Consider the following 16,068-nt stretch of genomic DNA (forward strand, 5'->3'; position numbering starts at 1 on the left):
GACTCATTTTAGTCTGTCTTTCTGCAGTGTGGAATTCAGTCCCTGTGTCATATTGGCTGGGGAGTTGACAGATGAGAAGAGCACTAAAGGGCATTATTGTCTCTCCCATCATCCTGTCTTTAATGATCACACATTCAAACCAGTAATCTGTGGTGGTACATGATGTGAGATGGCGCAGAATTGCTTCAAGTAATGTGGGTAATGTCTGACATACAGGGAATAGCTTAGATCAGTGTTTAAAATTTAATTTCCTCGACATTTCAAATTATTCTTCACTTAACACTAATTTAATATTTAGATATCAGTCTCTTCAGGGAAGGGGAGATGGAGGAAGTGTGACTATGATGCCAATGACTAGGTAGTTAGAATGAAACAGCTAATCTAGAAAGTAAAAGCAATATATAAGAGAGAATTTATAGCAACTGTTGTTATTGGCTCAAGTGGAAAAATTACACAGATGATTCCACTGTTTTTAAATACAGCTGTTGAATTGAATGTCATAAACCTTATTGCTGGCTTGGAAGATAGAGTGGTATCACTCTGCACCCAAGCTGTATAATCCTAAATTTCTTAGCTACTGAGATCCTGCTCCTAGAACATCACGTCTGTGTTCTTATTAGACCCTATAGCAAAACCAGGAGGCAAACAGCAGAGTAAAGGTTCTTCCAAAAAAAAAAAAAAAAAAAGGGAGGCACAAACCAAAAATTCTTCAAGTCTTCCTAGCTATTGTTTTAACAGAGATTTATTATCCCCTCAAGAACCAATTGAAGCAGATTGCCATCTTCCAGACATAAAGAGCTACTTAAACCAAGCAGCAGTATTAAATTGTTCTGAAGGCTAAAAAAAGAATCTGTAACCATGTTGCTGCAGGTGGGATACTGAAAAGACTGAAAGGAAGTGGAAGTACAACAGCTTGCAGCAATTTTTCCTCTGTTCCCTATGCAGGACCTATCAGAGAAACAGACTGCAGTGAGAGGAGTGATGGGCTGATCACTACAGATTGTACATCTGTAGCAGTGCCTTCATCCAGAATATGGATACAAAGGCTTAAATATAATTTTCTCTGTGGATAGTTCTACCTGGGCTGGTTTAACCCAAGAGAAGAGAATGATTCCAATTATCTCCACAGCAGAGATGTCCAGCACTGCCTGTGATACACAGACCCTGGAGGAAGTTTGGGCACCAAAGCCAAATTCCACCAATCTCCCTGAAAACAATATAAGACCAAAAGAATGAAGAAAGCTCTAAACTTCTACAATCAAAACATAGGAATCTGCTGCTGTGACATTCAGTGAAATGTTCCTCTTTTGTTCTCAGGCGAGCCTGTGCAATGTACAATTCCTGTTTCTGCTTTCATCCTGTTCTGTTGGGCATGAACAATCCCATCAGAACATCTTCTGTATTGTACATGCTTACCATGGATCTCCGAAAGCAGTGCTTTGTAGTATGGCCTTTCCCAATTTAAGAAAGTTTAAAAAAAACTTAAATGTCACCACAAAATCAACCCACACATTTTCAAGGGTGGTATTTAAACGCAACAGCAATTCTTTGCCATATTATCAAGAGTTTTCTGTATTTTTAGAAACTAGGCAGCCAAAAATAGAAGAGTAAATCAAATATTACTCTGCTCTCTTGACACATAAGCTATCACAAAACCAGTTTAAACAGACTTTTTAAACTTATCTAAAATATTTTTTCTTTTCTTGTTTTATGCTGCCATTCACCAAATTTAACTATAAATTGGAAGATGTCTTGATAGAACAATGTAAAATAGAATTCAGATTATATCCTATTCCTTTTCGAAATTCACAAAAGTGAAATAATCATTTGCTAGATACCCTAAATAGCAGGAGTGCAAATAAATTTATTTTTTAAAAAGAAAGCAGAGGAGAAAATCTCAGATATAATTCTTACAATCTCTGTTCATAATTATTTATGTCAGATGCTCTATGGTTTTGAATTGCTAAAATAAGTTCAGGAGTGGGTAAATCAAGAGCAGGAGGGATGAAGGAGGAAGGAAGAAGAAGCAAATGTTTCAAACTGGAACTGCTGAGTGCATTTGATCAGTTAATTTGACACAGCCAGATTCACAGTGCTCCCTGGATATTCCTTTTCTAAGGTCATTCAGTAGCTGGTTTAAAAGAAAAAGTTTAAATTACAAAGGAATTTCATTGCTATTGCCATTGTGTTTGAGAGACAAACACATGCTGTTCTACTGTCTTAGCTTCTTGGGTCATAAAAGAGCAACGCAGGTAAAGCCAGGAGATGAGGCAAAATCACTGCTTGAATTCAGGTTGATCCTGAATTTCTGGACTGAGACTTACATTTTTCACTTACCACTGTCTCATATTTTTAATTTCCCTTTCGGTATAGTGTGCAACTATGCTTCAAGAAAATAGAAACTTAAGAACAATAAAATAAATAGTTTTTCAGATAAAAGTTCCCACATAAATGCAGGAAATGAGAAAAAGAATTATCCAATTGTATATAAATGTCAAATGTGTCCTCCAAAGGAAGCAGAATCAATCACCCAAGCAAAACAACTGGTTCATTTGACCAGTTTTTTCTCCATGTTTTGGAAGAAGGGGTAAAAAAAAAATTTTTTTAAGAAAAGAAAACACAGATAAATAACAATTTGGCTAGGTTTGAAAATGCAGGATCGACATCACGTACAAAATATTTAACACAAGGGTAGTGTCCAATATTGCTCAGGGATGGAGGGAAAAGACAAAGAAAGGCAACTGAAGCAATGCATTTTTGTAAAAATCACACATTCATCAAGATGTTGTTCTGGTGGGGAAAAATTAATCAAGTAGGAAAAAGCCTAAGAATATTTGTCCTTCTATAAAAAGTATGGTTTAACCTACATGGATGGTGTGCAGTCTTGCATTCTTGCATTCTTAAAGCAGAATGGTTCATGTGTCACATAACTTGTAGCTCAGATTTTTTTTCAGCCAGGTCCTACCCTGTTCACTGGCATGTCTCACAGCAGAGAGTTGCTAGGCTAAATGAAATAAAACATTAGGAAAGTATTAGGACTTCTATGGTTACTTTTTTTGCTTTCTAGTCCCTGTCTCATTTTGTGAAAACAACACAGACTAGAAAAGTAATTAGGATGGCAGTAATTCCATTGCCAAATAAACTTAATGGTGTCATAAAATCAAAGTATGCAAGGAAGATTCAGGTCAAGTCGAATTCTAATGATGTAAATCCCAGAAGCAGAATTCAAGGCCTACTCATGAACACAAAAGGGAAAACTATCACTGCATCAAAGCATCCATCATTCTCTTCCTCTTCTCCATAGAACTGAGAATTTCTACAGAACAGCACATAAATAGAGCATCACAGACGTAGCTGCTGCAATTCCCACAAAATATATCTCTGATAACAGTACTTTACTTGAAGCTGTCTTTCTTGACTTTTACCTCTAATAATTACCATATCTAGGACCTCGGTGCACAAAATCATCTGAAATTATTTCATTCTTTGTTATAATGAAAAAATATGGGCCTGTTTTTCCCATGTATCCTCCATACATGTGCACATATGCATACACACAAAATCCATTTTATACCACCCTTTGAGAAACCAAGCTTTGCCCTTTCTCTCCTATGGATACAGAAGATGCTCTCAAGAAAAACAATGTGAGTTTGGAAGTGGGACTGGGGAGGCCTGGCAGGGCAGGGCTGGGACTGCTGGGGTGTATGTGCAGTGGTTCCCTGGTTGGGAACTTAGCTGCCCTGCCAGTGCACCAAGCAAAGGATTGTGGAGAAACTGTGTTGGTCTGCTGTTAATACAAGAGTCATCTCTGTGCTTGCTAAAATTGATTCATGCATGTATACTATTTTTCCACTTATGTTTTTTTCAGGTGGATTTTCAGTTAGATACTGAATACTCCCACATAGTTAAATCTGTGGCAGAATTATCAGGCCCCTTCCTGATATGCATGCTCCCCCATATCTTTTCAGAATAATGAGGTGTATTCACACTGTGATGCTATCAAAAAACTCTTTTTGACAGGGATCCTTTCAGCCAATTCACTTTGCTATTCCAGAGACAGGATTTGTGTCAGGTCAAACAACCTTCACATTTTTTTGACAAGAGGACGATGACAGATTAAGCACACACTGAGAATGAGCACTGAGAATGAGCACTGAGAATGAGAGATGTTTCTAGGGGGGAGAAAAGGCCAGCTTTCTTCTTGGAAGGCAAGTGCTTAGGAAAACTACTGGGCTTTTTGTCAGCAGGCTAACTCCTGATCCCAGTGTGCAGCTGGCAACTGCGTTAGCTGGGCTGGCTGGGGCTGCACAGGCAGCGCAATCACGGCGCTGCGGTGGAGCAGAGGAGCTCCCAGCATGGCAGCATTGCTCTTCAGCCACTCAGCTGTCTGCTGCAGAATTCAGGACTGCAAAAGAAAAAAAAAACAATCACATCAGGGGAAGGGCATCTCTCATTTCAATTGTGTAATAGAAGTTCTTCACTGCAATCCTTTTGTCCCCACTGTAACCAAGGCACTCAACAGAGCAGTGACATCTTCAGTTTAACCATATAAATAGTGGCTTTGAACAAATACTATGCATTTCATGGTGAAATTAGAAGTGAAATGGTATTCTGTAAAATACTTGGACTGTTTTAAAAGAATGTCCAATGCATTGAGTCTCAGGACTGCTGCCCTGGGACAAAGCACAAGGTAGAATTAACCTGTATCATAAGTCACTGGTAATCCAGAAAGCATTTTAAAATCAGCCAAGCTTTCTTCACCCAGATAGTGAGTATTTATTCAGTATTTTGCCAGACTGTTCATCAAATTATATTGATTTTTATCAGTCCATAAACATACCTCAGTTTGAACTTTACTTCACTCTTGACATAATACCTAGATTAAAAATGTTTAAAACCTAATGAAAGTGTTCCAAGGCCTGGAAGAAAGTCCAGATAAGCTGTGTTTATTTGGCAGCTAACAAATACTCTTATTATCTGAGACAGAATGTCTACAGTAGTTTTTTAAAGTATCAAACCTTTTTTAATTTATTCATTTCAGAAGTCTTGTCAAGTAGAAACACATATGGGGGTTCTGTAAACTCAGTGGTAAAAAGGAAAATACAGGAACTAAAGCAATAATATTTGGCATTCTGGAAAAGCAAAGACTGACAAAGACTGGTAAATATCAAAATAAATTTTAAAATATCATAGCTTCTGCCCCTATAACATCCAACAATTATCTTCTCAAACAGAATTAACTGAATAATTCATAAGTGCTGCAGATGGAGAATGAATGAGTTTCCTATACTAATCTTTGTGAAACTGATTACCAGCATTACATGGGGTTCCCAGTACTCCCTTTTACACTATGAATGGATGTTTTCCTTCAGTTTCATAAATGATCACTCACAAGGGTTTTTTTCCTTCTGTGCCATTATTATGTATGGAACATACACTGTTGCTGGCTTTTTTTTTTTCTTTTGGTCTTGCAGTTTGTATTATTTTCGAAAATAATGCAGCATTACAATTGGGTATTTGTCTTCCATAGAAGCAGAAGATTTTCATGCATAGGACTGAGACCACACTAGTTTTACAGAAAAAAGAGCACACTAAAGCTGTTGATTGGGTTAGAGATTGTCTTTAAGCTCAGGACTGCTTCTTTTACTCTCAACTGTGTGTACAAAGGCAGAGACTTCAACTGATAATATCAATTTTATTACCTGTCAAATGTAGTTTATAGCAGGTGCTTTTTCAGTGACAGCATCCCCATCCCCAGAATGATTTAATCTAAAAGCCAAGTAAAGATAATGTTCTCGTGCAATCAACAAGAATCCAATTAGTGCATGTGTCTCCTTGGCTTTATCTCCACTCTTCAGGCATTACTACAGGGATCCAGTGCTCGAAGCCTCTCTCAGCCTTGTGCAAGCAAACATTTATTGGAGCAGAGGAGCTTTGCACTGGCCAACACTTGTGCCATGCAGAGCTTTTGCACACCCCTTCTGCTTCTCTTTCAGATGGGCTCTGCTTCTATCTTTGCCTTCCACGAGTGGTCAAACATATTTGACACCCTCCGCGGCCATTATCAGTAGAGGCTCCAGTTTTATTTCGGGTTGGCAACAGGCAGCTCCTATTGGGAAGAGGAAGGCATTAAGAGCAAAAGCTCTGGGAGTGAAACTGCTGGCCAGTCACACAAGAACTGAGAACATCTGTGGAAACTTGAACAGGTTCCTGTTCCTCTTTTTCCCTTCCTTATGAGAGAAAGGAATGAATTTCTTTTCACTGCCACATTTCCTTTAGGAAACTGAGGTAAAGGTCATGTGCTGAATGCCGAGTCACTGCTTTGACTTATGCACCCATTGCAGTTTGTGTTTTATCCCTGCATGTTGAGTAATCATGTGGCATTGCCAACCATTAGAGTCAACTTATCTCCACAATTAAAATAATTCTCCATAAACATACAGGAAATTATTAGCATGACTCAACACATAATTTCATGAATTATTATATTTAAAACTTGTTTTACTTCGTTTTCTATATTTGATCCTTTACAAGAGAAGAATCAAAAATAAGCAATACTATTCATTTTTTTCCAAACAAAGAATTTTATAATTGTGTCCAAAATCTATTATCAGTTACAGTTTAGTGGTAAAGAGACAATTGTGGAAATCATTGCTGGAAACCATAGGCCCTATCTAGAGCTAAATTAATGTTTGTCTTCTAGCTCACTGAAGGAAACAATTAATAAAACAGGAATCCTGTCAATTGGACACATGCTGTTCTTCCAACACAGAGGACAAAGCATCTTTACTTTTCTCCCTTTTGTGTCCCAGAAAAGTATCTGGTTTAGTAAAAACATGGGGTTTTTCCCCCTGTTTTTCTTGTATTTTGCTTTGGCTTAAATCAGCTCTGCATTGAGTTCCATTTGGGTTCAAGACCACTCAGTTCTCTGGGTCCTAAGCACACTGCAGCTGTGTGCGGTACTGCTGAGATATAAATAGATCACCATCTCTGCAGGTTTCAAAGCTACAAATAAGCTTATTAAAATTGAGACATTGCACACACTGCACTCAGCTCTATTAATGATTATCCTTCCATTCAGGCACTGAATCCAGTTATTCCATAGCATTGCATGGAGAGGTGACAGTCAAAGTGATGTCTCTGGATCTAGGTTCTCAGTATGTATTTTCCTGAGTAGGAGCAGCCACTTTTCAGCAGGCTAATGTTTGAGAATTAAAAGAATGTGTAAAGCAATTTTTTTTTTTACTTAGAGGAAGCTTATCTTTATATCTTCTGATGCACCAAATTCAGTTTGGTAAGAAAGGCAAAATGTACAACAGGTATTGCTGGTGCTGTTGGAGGTTTAGCAACTAGATGAACTAGTTAAACTCCCCTCATGTTCTGTGTTTCAAAACCTGAATAATCATCTGTTGTAGTTTCCAAACATCTGATGTAATAGTGAGTTCACTTGGTAGTCTACCTTTTATGATCTTTTTCTCTCAGATAAACATTAGATTAGTCTCCTGGTGTCTAAATAGATGCTAGTATCTCCAAAGATCTAGAAGAGAAATGGAAATAGAAGACTCAGATAAAACTTTATTTTAATTTCTCCTTCAATTTCCCTTTTCTGGGATAATAAAGCTTTTCAGCTTCTTTGAAATCTTACCAACTTTCCACTACATTTGCATTCTATAACAGATTTATTTATATTTAGCATTTTTCTTTGGCTAGCAAAAGAGGTTATGATGCTGGATTAGTGCATTATTCATAGTAGGATTTCAGATGAGTCACGGATATATCTCTGCAGCAGCTGTTGCGGACCTTGTAATGCCATTATGCCCTGACTCTGAATGAGAAGTTGCACTGAGGTACTATGGTTACCCTCTTAGTGATTTCTACAACACGGATGCCCTTCAATGTAGATGATGGGAGACTATCAAAGAAATTTTGATGTAGAGCATATCCTGCAGGCATAATGCACACAACATGCACTTAACAAGTTTTGTGACCTTTTCAGATCTTCTACGGAAAAACACTGCAGAAGATGAGGAACATGTACTTACAGAAGTTTGTAGCTGTGACCTGTCAAAAAAAATTCACTTCCTACATCATGGTAAAAACGAAACCAAAACAAAGCATTTCCTAACTCAGTAAAAGAAAAACCGAAACCCAAAAAGACAAAACTTCCAACTAGCCAGTGAAACAAACAAGGGGGGAATAAAACCACATACCTAACAACAAAAAATAGCCAAACAAAATGCTTCCTTGCTCATAGCAAGGAAAAAAAAAAAAACCGAAAAAGAAATAAAATAAATACCTCTTTGATGATGATTTGCTCACAGTAAAACACCTCTGCAGACTCAGTAAAAACCATGAATGTCTCTGAGATATTTTAGAGGTCCTGCTGGAAAAGTACACTACTGTACTACAGAAGGAAATAGATCTCATCCAATACCAGAAATTTGGTCAAGAATTTAGCTGAATGTCTGCAGAGGATTAGAAAGCCTCTCATATATTCCCAACACCATTATAAAATTCTGAGTTCTGGGGAAGAGTTATCATAAGCATAGACCCAGATATGCTTGACATTTTAAGCTTCAATGCCAGGAACTCTGCTAAACTTCCACCCTTGAGTGATGCCATCTGCACAGGAATATTAATCCTGTATTTACCTCTAAGGTCTCTTATGTTAAAATCGTCGCACTCAGCTAAAGTCAGATTTAGAGCAGATAACCTGCTACACCTGGGGATAGATACATCAAGTACAGCCAATCATCCTAAGGATTCAGTAAATAAGAGCTGTGATCACTTTTTTTTGTCAAGTCATCCAGTCAGGTAACAAGTATTGCATTGGACTAATGGAAGATACATACCTTCTTGAATACATTTCTAACATTACACTTGCTAGTCAATGCTCATTTAATTTGATTTCATTCCACTGCCTTTATTAAAGTATATCTGGAGTTAATCTGGTTTATGAAGATAAAGCAATAGAGGACATGCATATAAAGATTGAATAGTAACAAGTTCTATTTCTGAAAATCAGAAATAGAATGGTGCAAAATTGCTATGGTGTGAAGATACACAAATAAAAAGGGATAGAAGAATGAGCTAAATAATATTTTACACTGCTGATTACCCAAAAAAAGATAGATTTTTTTTGATGTGTCAAACATCTCAAAGATAAAACATGAATTCTCACTGCCTAATAAAAAGGAAGGGGCTCTGTCATGTTACACATTCACTCACTCTGTGTCAGAGCCTCCCTCAAAGCTTTTCAGAGACTCCTACCATGCTCTTGTTTACATTTTGCAATGAACCCAGCACAAGGATATTATTTTGTTTAAAGGTCAAACAAACGTTGGCTTAGTAAACACTTAAACAAAACTATTTCATAAATACACATGGTTAGAATATTTCATAAGGGCCCAATGTTGCAAGGTTTTGAGTACATGAGCAATGACCTCATTCCCCAGATTTGTCTGTATTTACCACCTACATAAAAAGGAATAGACATTGAAAATATCTATTACAAATACATCAACATAGATCAAAATAATCTTGTTCTATAATGGCAAATATTACCTCCGGGCTAGTAGGTATAGGCTAGATATAGTGTGTTTGAAAAATTAGATACTGTTCAACTACCTGAAAGTTCCATGTTTTAGTTCCTTACATTGGCTGTTCTAAAGCTCCTGAAACAGGATACAACAGAAACTTATTTTTTTAAAACGTATTGTAGCTGCCTTTCTATCTAGGTAGTTTTATATATCCCTCTTCTTTGTAATATTGCAGAGCTAAATGAATGTTGGAATTTATTAGAAAGTAAAATACCATGTTATGAGCAGCTAACATAGACTAGGAATATTCTTCATTTAAGAGTGCCATTCTTTTAATAATTACATGAGAACACCCTTCTGTTCTTCACCTTTTTTTAATTGTGCCACATTACCTTACTCTAGAGAAGACAGAAAAAAAAATGGGTAGTGCAATAGGTCACATAATTGAGGAATAATACTATACTATAGCATAGTATTATTTGGCACTATGTCTTTTAGGCAGAAGTAGGTTTTTAGTTTTTTCTACTGACTAGTTAGTAACATGATGGGTTTAACATAACTGGAAAAAAAGACCTGGGCAGTATCCTTGCACTTCTAAGGTTAATAGCAAAAAGAACTGTCAAGTTTAGCATGCCCAGGATTTAATTCTGAGGTTTTCTTTTTACTGAAGGACATGGAATATATCAAAAGAAATTTTTCACAAAAGCATATGAAGACAAAACTTCTTTGGGAAGTTGGGAAAAGTGGTTTGTGACCAAAGTCTAAACTGAGCAGGGTTTGATGTGTGCATTAATGCCTGTAAGGTTCAACAGGCAGCCAGGATACTGTGACTTTCAACTCAGGACAACCTGACTCTGTAACCCTTACAGTAAAACTTCCTAGATTTTAAAAGGCATTCTAGAGCCACAGATAAAAAAAAAATCATGCAGGTTATTTTTAGTTTTCATTAAACTTATTAGATTTATATTAGATTTAGATTATAATCTAAACCATCTGACATCTTTAATGTCAAAGTTACTCTTTTACAGGCAGACATTCTCCTGGAATGGCTTGATGCAGTGTGCCATAACCATCATGAGTATTCTGATACTCTTTGAGTTTTAAATCTTACCTGTCATAAGAGTTGAACATTTGGTTATTACCCACAGCCCAAGAGCTGAAGCTTTTAACCAAGGACCAAGACAAGCACCCATCCCAATGTCAAATACCAGACGTTTGCTCATGAGTGTGTAAGAAAGCAGGAGCTTCTTGATGTCCTAAAAGAGGTTTACTTTGGTAGGTTAAGACACTTTATTCATTATTCTAACTCCTCTCTCTTCCTTTGCCTTGTGCAATGGTCCATTACTCTTACCTTCTCTATCTACAACTATTTCCTGACTCCAGTCCTCAGTGCTGCAATCACACCTCATCCTCCTTGGCAAGCAATTGTCTCCAAAAGTGACATTGAAAAACACTGGAAGTTTAATTTCTTTAGTTGCTCAATGTTAATCTAATACATTCCCTCCAGATCTGGGAAAGACACTGTGAAAAACTAGTACAGAGAAGAATCCTGCTCTGTCCTTCAAGTCTGAGCAAATGGTGTAACCTTCAGAGATTTGGCTGTCAAATACTGCCTGCACTGAAAATCTGCAAGCTCAGATGTTTGGAGCCATGACTCACCCAATTTCAAGTTGACTTTATTCTCAGCCTCTTTTGAGAAATGTCATAAAATGTTCCTCTAACAATTAGGCAGACCAGCTGCACGTCTGCAAAGGTTTTGCAGTTTCTCAAGTAAACAATCCCTTAATATTTAACATAGAAGTCCCTCACTACACCATTTTCTTTCTCCCAAAAGACTGGCTGCTCATATTTGGATGCAGTGAAATCAGGAAGGGACAAGAAGGCACAGAGATCAGTTTCCAATCTCAAATTTGCTACACTGCAGGACTGCACTACATGCAGTGCCCATTGTGCTGTCCTACTACTACAGAGAGTGACACCTGCTCACTCTCCTCAAAACACGGAGCTGACTCATGGAGTCTATTGCTTTGTTTAACAGATTTTTTTATTAGTGGATTTCAGATTGATTCAGATGTTTGGTTTACAATTACCTTATCTTCATTCATATTTGAATATGCCTACTATCATAGCTCTTAGCTATCTCTAGCTAGATACTAGGATAGATGCCTAAATCTCTTATCAGTGATTTCTGTAATTGGCTGCTTGTAAAACTGGCATTTATATTGATAGAGGTTCTCCTTACTCCCCTTCCTTGTTCTCCCAAAACCACGCATCTAATTGGATATGAGTATTTTAAGAGTGTTTTTTGGAAAAGTATCTCAGCTGTTTTCAATTTAAACTTCAGCAGCTTTCCTCACCATTCAGAAGCCAGCATAAAATCTGTTGAGGAAAACAGCAGTGAATTCTACTATTTTTATCAATGTAAAATTATATAACTTTAATTTGCACTGCTTTCTTAAAGTGAAAGTAATTACTGAAGAGCAGAATTAAATGGGCATGCTGTGTAATTAAGACCTGTGTGTGTCACCAGTCATTACCCTTTCAGCATTTTCTTATACGATTCGCCCTCACAGAAGAAACCAATCTAGTATAAACATCTGCATTTTGTTTCTCTTCTGTGGTTTTAATCTAGTGTTTGCATAAGCATGTGATCAGCCACAGAGGCCATCTGGCTGGCCACACTCTCCCTGATCCATTTTCTTTATGTGCCAACAGTGCTTTCTCCTGTGCCATCTTCCTCGTGGATAAATCTGCTCACTGCAACACCATACCCAAACTACCAGCAGGGCTGTTTCAGTTTCTGTCTGCTGAGCAGAGTACTTGTGTGCTTGCCACAGCTTCACAAACATCAAGGAATGCCTGCAGAATGCTTCAATAGTCTTGAATCCGCTGCGAAGCCAATGAGTCTTGCAAGAGTTCAAATCTTTGCCTTACTGGTTTCATTTTTATTTCAGGCATGATGAATTTCCCCTTATTTTTTACAGCTGTGACTATCAAAAGAGTCACATACAGACCTTGACTTTCATGTTCCCATTTAACTGTCTGCTTTTGTATGACTGCTCTTCCTGTTTACCCCCTTTGCCATTTATAGCACAAGTTCCTGTGGGTCCAGCAGGTAGGTACTGGCAGTCCTGTAGGAAACTGTCTCTACTGTGGACCTATATTTACAACTTAAGACCATGGAAATCCAAGATGATGATCGTTTCAGCCTAGCCTTGCATGGTCTTGAACACCTGCAGAGACACTTTGACAAACTGGGCCATCACCCACCATTCCAAAGTATTGACTGGGCTATCATCAGCCAAATTGAGTTCAACACGGAAAGTGCCAGACTCTGTAACTGGAATGGGGCAATCCGGGATGTACAGACAGAGGAATGAGATGCTGGAAAGCAGTGCCACAGAAAGGGACCTGGGGGTCCTGGTCAACAGAAAGTTGAACATGAGTCAGCAGTGCTCTGGCAGCCAGGAGGGACAGTCCTGTCCTGGGGGGCATCAGGGACAGCATCACAGCCAGGCAAGGGAGGGGATTGTCCTGCTCTGCTCTGCACTGGGGCAGCCTCACCTCAAGTCCTGTGCTCAGTTTTGGTCAATATAAGAAAGATATTAAAGTAATAGAGAGTATCCAAAGGAGGCCAACCAAGATGGTGAAGGGCAGAAGCCATATGAGCAGCAGCTGAGGTCACTTGGACTATTCAGCCTGTAGGAGACTAATGGGAAACCTCACTGTAGTTACCTCCTTGTGAAGAAGGGCAGACATTCATCTCTTCCCTGTGCTGCCCAGTGACAGGACCCAAGGGAATGGCCTGAAGTGGTGTTAGGGCAGATTTAGGTTGGATATAAGAAAAAGGTTTTTCAGTTGGGCACTGGAACACGCTTTCCAGAGAAGTGGACACAGCACCAAGCCTGACAGAGTTCAAGAAGCACTTGGACAATGCTTTCAGGCACATGGTGTGACTCTTGAGGAGGGAGGGCCAGAAATTGGACTCATTAATCCTTGTGGGTCCCTTCCAACTCAACTTATTCTTTGATTCTATGATTCTGTCACTTCCTCTGAAAGGCTAAGCACTGTTCTTATCGCTACTGAGACCAGGACCTCACTGTAATAGAGCTAGCATTGTTCATGTTAATATCAAAAGAGAATAGCGAGGGACCTTAAGGATATTGCTGTTCCAAATGCCCTACCATGGGTGGGGAACCTTCCACTAGACCAGGTTGCTCAGAGCCTAATCCAACCTGATCTTGACCACCTCCAGGGATGAGGAGTCTACAACCTCCCTCAGCAACCTATTCCAGTGCCTTACCATTGTGACAGAAAAGAATTTCTTCCTCATATCTAATCGAAACCAACCCTGTTGACTGTTGACCCATTTCCCCTTGTCCTATCACTATATGCCTTTGCAAAAACCAAACCAAACCAAACCAAATCAAACCAAAACCACCAAAACAAACACTCCACCTCCCCAACCAAAAAAAAAAAAAAAAAAAAAAAAAAGAAAGAAAGAAAAAACCTCACCAAAAAAAGGCTTCCAAAGTTGAGAATTTGGAAGTCATGTGTGACAACTCCTAGAGAAGTATATGGCACAATGAAGACAGCAGAGGTCCCCAAAGATCTCTTCCCACATAGCTCCTCTATCTACATCCATCCCTCATTCTTGCAAATTGAGTTCTAGCAACGCCTATTTTGGGAAAAGAGTAACTTCCCTTCCCTCCATGTGTAAAAAAGAAGATATGAAAGAAAAGGGTAATGAGGTAGATTTAAAGAAGTACTGATACACTCACTTTATTGACCAAAAGGAATGCTCCTGATGGCACATTTAATAGTATCTGTACTGTCCTTTCAAGGCCAAGCTACAAAACAGACTAAGAACTGACCATAAATGTATTGCACCATTGTGGACATCTGTAGGTTCCAATTACCATAATTCCTTTTAGAGCATAACTTTTTAAGAACTTGTATGTATGATGTTGCCACACAGTGTTATAGGATGCACACCAGAGATGTTCTTGCAGACTTCCATTGAAAGCAACCATGAGTTTGGTTTTATGCTATGGAATTATATATCCATAAGTATTTTTTTTCCTTCAGTGCCCTGAATGTGAATCTAAAAGAGCACAATGAAAATTTGAATGAAGAATCTTCAGGCTCAGGTATGGAGTTTGATTTACAAAGAACTGGATATACAGATGTAGCATCTACTTGTTACACTCTGGATCTGCTTTGTTTCTGTTTGTCTGGGGTTTTCTTGCTTTCCTATGATTTGTTTATGCACTCAAGCACTGCTACAGCAGCTGAGGGAGAAACTAACAGGAATGCCCTCACAGGTTTCTATAAATCAGCCTAGAGATTGAATTATTTAATGTGTTTTGTGGCATGTTTTATATGTCTAAATATCTGCTTCAGGGGGTTGAGGTTTCTTTTATTAACATGTCTTGCCTCAGGGAAGGAGAAGGTTTTTTTTATTTCATAATCATAAAGGGTATGCTCAATATAAATTTACACAGCCTTGTATGAAACAAGCACATTCTATAATAAAAATTTCACAGATGTAACACGTGGGCAAACAGAAGATTTGCTGTTTTCTGTTAAACCACAAAAATAACTGTCAGGAATTTCACTAGAAATATTTGAAATATCAGCAAAGAAAAGTAAAATATTGTTTAAAAACTCACTTTTGAGATATATTTATCTGAGAAGATTAAAACCCTAACATGAGAAATTCCAAAGTTTAGAAAATAACAAGCTAACATGCAATTTTGTAAATAAAACTTATTATCATTTTAATGTTTCAGGAAGAAATTTAAAGCACTTAATCTGATCTGCTTATAGAGTAGTTAGCAGAAGCTTATGCTTAGACATATGCACAATGGATTTAAAAATCCATACACAAAGTCTGTATTACCTTTTCAAAGGCTCAAAGCAAGCAAACAAAGAAAAAATATGCTATTGCACCACTGAGCACAGAACTAGTTGTCTTCAGCAATACTATATATAGCCTGCTAGTAAATTAGAGACTTATCTGGGCTAAAATGGTTGCTTCCCTGTACCTTTTTGAATTCTAGATGTACATAGTTAGTTACAAAATTTCATTAGACACTTCCCATTCTATGGGAATATCTTGTATATTCAATTACAGAAGTAATGGTTCAAAATTATGAGAGTTTGAGATTAATTTCACAGTCATCAGTTGCTGCACTGTCATATGAAGCAGGAAAAAAGACATATACGATAAATTCTTTCCACAAAGCTCTGGAAAAGAAGCAAAAGTTACAGGATTAATTTTCCCTTCCATTACTGTAAGAAACTTGGCCACTTGTTTTCTGTCAATATATCACACAGGCAAATTCCACCCTAAAAATTCATATGAAATATTAATTAATATGAATTAATAGCATTTCTGGGGAAATCTAGACTAAAATTTTTCATATGCCAAGTTTGTGAAAACTTCAAGCCTGCAGACTTCATTTATCCTGCTTTATATATGCAGTCATATTATACAGAGAATTTCTTGCTCTGGTAGGCTACCACA

The sequence above is a fragment of the Catharus ustulatus genome, chromosome 5 (assembly GCF_009819885.2).
Source record: "Catharus ustulatus isolate bCatUst1 chromosome 5, bCatUst1.pri.v2, whole genome shotgun sequence".
Taxonomy (NCBI): domain Eukaryota; kingdom Metazoa; phylum Chordata; class Aves; order Passeriformes; family Turdidae; genus Catharus; species Catharus ustulatus.